Consider the following 7,120-nt stretch of genomic DNA (forward strand, 5'->3'; position numbering starts at 1 on the left):
TTTTTTTTCTTTTTTTCCTTTTTTTATACATGGGGGCCAAGACATTCTTATATACTAGAGCTAGAATCCTTCTTTGCCATCCCTATAAGACATAATGAATAACTTTCTCTAGAGTTCTAGGGATCTATTTTTTTTATAACCAATGAGTCTATCTTCTCTTCCTTAACCAAATCTCATTCCCCAATATCAAACTTACAACACTCACCTCCCCATCCTAAGAGCTAGATAATAGAGTGCCTAATCTAGCAAGAATGGAGACTAAGCATTGTTGTTCCCAATACTTTCAACATTATGCACATGTAAAGCTTTCCAAAAAGGCTTCACTCAACAATCAATGAAGGCTTGAAAGAAAGGATGGGGGTTAAGGGGATGGAGTGCCACTTGAGTTAGTCAAAAGAGATTGGTAAAATGAATGGGACAACTCAAGTGTGTATAACCATGACCTAGTACACAAGGGACCATATGCAAAAGACACTAAGTCTAAATGTGACAGGAGCTAGCTTCAAAGAGAGAGTTTCAAACATTCTAATGAGTTTCAAGAAGAGTTTTCAAGGCTCAAAGTCTACAAGCTCTCTAAAGGATGCTCAAGCTACTTGCCATGTTTACAAAGGTTATCAATTTAAGAACTTAGCATGAGCTTCTTTACAAGGTTGATATCATTTTAATGCATGAATGCAACCTATATGCTTTTAGACTCAATCTTAAAGATGTAGATGATGCAACTACATGATCTTTTGAAATTCTTTTTATGCAAAAATGTATGTACAATGCAATGCATGAGACTCAAAATCATCAAAGCAAACATGATCAAATACTTGGTACCTCCCCCACACTTGAATCACACAGTCTCTGTGTGAGTAAGGGAGAGGTACCCAAATGCAAATAATATGCAAAAATAAACTGGTATGTACAAGATTAAGGTGAAGGAGTACCTCTGATGGATTGTTAGAAGAGCAGTGTGGTGCAAGGAGTAGTGTCTGGTCGCCTTCCTCTCAATTCAAGGGCTCTTATTCAGAAGATACTACTGATATGTACATGGATAGACATGGAACTTCCTCCCAAGTGAGCTTGTTTTAAGTCTCTAGCTTGACTTTCCTTCCTTTAGCTAGTGAGAAGGAGACTCCTTTCCACCTTCAAGAGTGATGGTGAGGACGTGGGAGAGAAGCTCTTGAAGCTTGATTGGATCATCTTGGAGGTTAGGAGTGATGATGGCCTTTGCACTTGAGAATGGCTTAGACCTTCCCTTGCACTTGATCTTGTACTCAATAGCTCCATCCTTGAGCTTCATTGGGTGGAGAGTAAGGGTGTGAGGAGTCTTCTCAAGAGGTGGACGGTGAGATTCCTTCACAATCTTCTTCTTGCCATGGGAGGCCTTTGTGGCTTCACTCACCTCCTCTTTTTGAGCACTTTCCAAGTGCTCATCACACTTCTCCTTAGGGGACTCTTCACCAAGAACCTCTTTCTCAATACCACTCAGCTCAGCCTTTGTCTTCTCAATGGAGGATGCTCCACAAGTTATTGTGCCACAATACTCAGCTTTCAACTTAGGTGATTGAAGAGGGTAGGAGACAGCTTTGTTCACATTTAAGAGTGTGACTTTGTTGTTGGCAAAGTCTATGCAAGCTCCCACTGTTGTGAGGAATGGAGTGCCAAGGATCAATGGGACTCTCTTCCTAGTTGCCATCTTCAAAACAGTGAGGTCTATAGGGATGCTGCATGCTCCAAGCTTCAAAGGGAAATCCTTAATGATACCAATTGGGGTTGTAGAAGAGGAATCCCCAAATTGGAGCTTAGATGTGTCTTGTAGCATGTGCTCAATCCCTAGACTCTTCATCACCTCAAGTGAGATCACATTCACACTTGCACCAGAATCAACTAGAGCATCATCAAAGTTAAGCTTTCCAAGGGAGCAAGGCAAAGTGAACATCCCTTGGTGTCCTAGTTTAGGGAGGGACTTGGGTGGGACTGGTGGATCAAGCTTGACTGTAGAGATGTCAGGAGCTCTGCTACTTCAGCTTGGTGGTCTATAATGTCCTTGATGAGCATCATCTGGACATGAGCAGCTTGCATGTTGTGGATCTCTGGAAGCCTTACTCCAATATCACTCAAGTCTTTTCTGAATTTGGAGACCACCTTCTTTTGAGCTTTGGTGAGGAATCTCTCTCGAAAAGGGAGCTTGTCATAGGGGGATAGCTCAACCTCAGTGTCTTCCTGCTTCACCACATTCAGCCTCTGACCAGATCTTCTCTCAACTGGTTTCTCAGCCTTGTGCTCTATGCTCTGCTCAACCTTTTCTGCAACTATCCTGTCAGCTTCTTGCACGATCTTGGACTCAGCTGTTGCAACAACCACATGCTCAACCTGTTCAATTCCAGTTCCAAACACCAATCTTTCAATCTCATCTACCTCTCTCTTGTAGGTGGCGACCTGAGAAGTGTCACTAGAGAGGAGAACAATGCAATGTTCCCTTCGGTTTGCCTCTGCTTTCCCTGGTAGAGTTCCCATAGGCTGCTTGGAGGATGAAGGCATAGAAGCAACCTGGCTCTCTAAAGCTTTGACGTGAGAGGCAAGTTGCATGTACTTGTTGTTGAGGTCAGAATAAGTTCCATCAATCTTGGCATGAATAGCTTTGAACTCATCTCCAATGTCCTTAGCAAATTTCCCTTGAGTTTCTAGGATTTGTTTGAACATAGATTCCATGGTTGAACTTGGAACTTGAGCTTGAGAAGAGCTTCCTTTAGCTTGAGTAGGCTGGTTGCTTTGATAACCACCTTGTTGGTTGTTGTAGAGGGGCTTTTGCTGGTAGTTGTTTTGGTATTGAAAGTTGGGCTCTTTCCTATACCAAGTTCCATTGTTGTTGATAAAGCACACCTCTTCCTGTCCTTCCAAGCCACCAATCTTCTTGATCTCAGCAACCTGCTTTTGTTGCTGTTCCCCAACTGATTTCATCTGATCCAGCTTAGCTTTGTTGGCAAGAAGTAGGTCCAGCTTCTCTTCCAAAGACTTGAGCTCTTTCTTGGTCTGCTGATCATCACTTCTGTTTACTCTATCATGATCCTTGTGGGAACCGAAATTCGCACTGTCGATTTTAGTTAAGTTAAAACGTAGGAAAACTAAGTTGACCTAGTTTTCCCCGAGGATCCCGGCTATCTGCTGGGCCACGCACGACAGAGTTAAGACAAGTCTAATTTGAGAATAAATACGCAAAATAAGTAGAGCAAAAAGAAAAAATCTTATTTCCGAATCTGCGGAGAGCGTTTGGACAACAGGTCGAGATCTCGGCCGCAAGAGCTGTCGATCGTCGCTAGTCTCGAATCCTAGATCTAACCTAGTTGAGTCGCAGCTCGCTAAAAAAGGAAATAAGCGCCTAAGTTCTAAATTGCTCTGGGATGGTTTCTTTCTTCTGATTTCGGATCCCCCTTCCTCTGCTCCTAGCATTGCTTATATACTCCCATATGACGGTCTATCCTTGGTGGGCTGAGTCTGCCGTGGGCTGGACTTTTTCCATTTTCGTCGGCTTTCGTGTTTATCGGGAAAGTTGACATTTATCTTTTCGGAAAGTTGACATTTATCTTTTCGGAAGTTTATCATTTATCTTGTCATGCGAAGATAATTGTAAACCGTCGCATCTATCCCTTTAGAGAATCGTAAACTGGTCGTCCGATCGGAGTTGGTCCCTTTCGGGCCGCATTCCGGGCTTCCGCTGTTTTTCTACGATTTCTCTGAAAGGATACTCCTACTTGGATGTCGAGTCTTTCGGAAGATCTTCGATCCATTGCTGAGGTGAATGGTGTTGTACGATAACCATCACCGTTTTATACGAAGTCTTCCTATCCGTTGACGTCTTAGGGGTTTTCAGAAATCCCGGAACAGAAAAAGGAGTTTTATTTATAAGGACTCGGAAGTCGTGAAACACGGATTTCTGGCGACCCGGAGGCTTGGAACTTATGCACGAAGACTAGCCGTCGACGACCCGAGCGAGCACGGGGCTAGCCGCCCGGCGACCACGGCCAGCACGGGCGCTAGCCGCCGGCGGCCACGGCCAGCACGGGGCTTGCCGCCCGGCGGCCACGGCCAGCACGGGCGCTAGCCGCCGGCGGCCACGGCCAGCACGGGGCTAGCCGCCCGGCGGCCACGGCCAACACGGGCGCTAGCCGCCGCCGGCCACGGCAGCACGGGGCTAGCCGCCCGGCGGCCACGGCCAGCACGGGCGCTAGCCGCCGGCGGCCACGGCCAGCACGGGGCTAGCCGCCCGGCGGCCACGGCCAGCACGGGCGCTAGCCGCCGGCGGCCACGGCCAGCACGGGGCTAGCCGCCCGGCGGCCACGGCCAGCACGGGCGCTAGCCGCCGGCGGCCACGGCCAGCACGGGGCTAGCCGCCCGGCGGCCACGGCCAGCACGGGCGCTAGCCGCCGGCGGCCACGGCCAGCACGGGGCTAACCGCCCGTCGGCCACGGCCACGTCCGGTGTTGGCTGCTCGGTTCCTTCGGCGCGTTCGTGTTCTTTGCGTTTTTAGTTTTCCGTAGGTTTTTTTCCTTGTGTAGAAAATGTTTCTAGCAGTTGATTTCGAGACGATGAATCTCGAACTTAATTTTTTCTTAAGGTTTCTCGATTAACAATTAGTCTCTCGAGGTTGCTTTTACATCTTTCATATTTTTCCGAGATTTTCGGACATCGATTTCGTCTTGACCGATTTTGACCCCAACAATCCTCACTGTATACTGAGTCACTCTTGGCCATGTTCTCTATCAGCTACTCTGCATCCACCTCGTTTCTGCCTAAGAAGAATACATTGCTGGCTGTATCAAGTCTGTTTCTGCACTGTGGTATAGCTCCCCTGTAGAAGGTACTCAACAAGTTCTCTTTGGAGAAGCCATGGTGTGGGCAATGAGCTTGGTAGCCTTTGAATCTTTCCCATGCTTCACTGGAACTTTCTAAGTTCCTTTGCTGAAACCCAGAGATCTCATTCCTGATCTTAGCTGTCCTGGAGATGGAGAAGAACTTGTCTAGAAAGGCTTCCTTGCACTAATCCCAAGCAGTGATAGAGTTGCTTGGGAGAGACTTCTCCCACTGTCTTGCCTTGTCTCCCAGAGAGAAAGGAAGAGCCTGAGCTTCAAAGCATCTTCTGACACTCCATTGATCTTGGACAAACCACAATAGCTATCAAACTTGTCCAAGTGGTCAAAAGGATCTTCAGTAGCAAGACCATGATACTTGTTGTTCTCAATGGTGTTGAGCAGTCCTGACTTGATCTCAAAGTAGTTGTTCTCCACAGCAGGTGCTCTGATTCCCAACCTATGACCATTGATGTGAGGTTGATCATAGGCCCCAATGGCTCTAGCTTGGCGTGGAGGGTGTTGTGGCTGGCACTGAGATCTAAGGTTGGCAGCTCCTTGACCAATACCAGCTTGAGCAGCTTCATGTTGAGGTACGTTCTCCATATCAAACCCCAATCTCTGCAAGTGAACCTGTTACTCTTCTTCTCTTCTCTTTCTTACTAACTCTCTTTCAAGTGCAGCTATGTCTTCAACTCTTGGAACAAGGCTTGATGAACCTCTGCTCCTCAAGTTCATACACCTGAAATGCACCAAGCTTTGCAGGGAGAGAATCAATATCACAAACAGCAATAATAAAAATGACTTAGTCTCAAGCAAGTGACCATATCTCAATGTCAAAATCAAACTAGGATTGGCAACGGCGCCAATTTGATAACAGGACTTTTCAATGGTCCAATTATGCAAATCAAAGTAGTACTTCAGATGTCAATCCATTCCTAGATGATCTCAATGCAAATAGAATGCAAGTCTATACTTAAGCTAAGTGCAATCCAATAAGAGAGATGGTTTTGATTATAAACTAAGGCTATACTAGAAATGCAATAAAAGAGTGAACTTTCTTTTCAATATGAAGCAAGGAGGACTCATGGGGCTAGGCATTTGATATTGGGTGATGTAGATCCAATCTAAAGGTGGCAAGCTATCAATCTAACATTTTCCTTATGCCTAGACACTAAGCTAAACAAGCTCTATCTCTAGATGCATGCTCTTTTGCTAAAGTAACTCAAGCATCTAATCTCTTAGGTTGAATGTTTATAAAGCAAACATGGAGAAACAGTCTAATAGCAATATTAACTCCTTTAACAACTAATCTCTTAGGTAGAGCAAGCCTAAAAGCATTGAAGAGTTGGTTCAGGCATTTCATCATACACCTTGTGGGCAGGAAATGCTTAAGGATCTATTTTGATATGGTTAAGATCAAAATAGCATTGAGAACCTTCAACAAGAAAGGAAACAAGTAAATCTAACACTAAACACCTTAGATCTTCACTAATCACCCTTAATCACCCTAACCCATGAATCCAAAGGAGTCTACTCACTAATCTTCATGATTAACCTTAAACCCATGGTTGATTTAAGAGAAAACATGTTGAGAAGCAAGTTTAAACCAATAATCACAAAGAAATAGGAAGAAAAGAAACTAAAGATTCAATCTTTCTTTAAGGTTTCAATGTGTTCTTAGAGAGAAAAGAAGATAAGTCTCAACTTTGGGTTACAAGAGTACTTATACTTAGGTTTAGAAAGGAAGAAACACCAAGACAAATGACCAAAATGACCTTAGGAAAAGCTAATTTATGTCCAAAATGAGGTAAGAAAATGGACCGGGGTCGAGCCAAGGTCAACCAACCCGGTCCTGCCACCCCGGTCCTTGCTTCTTCCTTTTGCGCCCGGGGTGACGACTCCGGTCCAAGCCTCCCTGGTCCTTCTTTGGTGGCTCTCCACCCGGGGTTTTGTACTCGGTCCATGCTTCCCCGGTCCAAAACTTCCTTGGCCAGACCCATCATTTGCGCCCGGGTAGCTGTACCCGGGCCACTCTACCCGGTCAGCTTAATGTGCTTTTAGTAAACTGATCATAACTCCTCCAATATAGCTCTAAATGACTTGAAACCACTTCCATTGGAAAGCTAACTCAATTATCTGTCTGTCCACAAAAGCTTAGCAACAGAAGACATCTCTAAGGCCTCCGTCCAAGATCATCTTTGTCTCGACCAGATCATGGATTGACTTCTCTTTCATGGCCAAACTTGATTCTTCACCTTCTTTTTGGGCCATAAGACTCCCAA

At 45.4% G+C, this 7,120-nt stretch overlaps 1 non-coding gene across 1 annotated transcript; it reads left to right on the forward strand.

The window, feature by feature from the left end:
• Positions 1-4,870: 4,870 nt before the first annotated feature.
• On the forward strand, positions 4,871-4,977 carry LOC130500666 (small nucleolar RNA R71). The gene has a single exon (XR_008939251.1). It is a non-coding gene; the product is annotated as a small nucleolar RNA R71 (small nucleolar RNA).
• The last annotated feature ends 2,143 nt before the right edge of the window (positions 4,978-7,120 follow it).

This window comes from Raphanus sativus, unplaced genomic scaffold, assembly GCF_000801105.2.
Source record: "Raphanus sativus cultivar WK10039 unplaced genomic scaffold, ASM80110v3 Scaffold0009, whole genome shotgun sequence".
Lineage (NCBI taxonomy): Eukaryota > Viridiplantae > Streptophyta > Magnoliopsida > Brassicales > Brassicaceae > Raphanus > Raphanus sativus.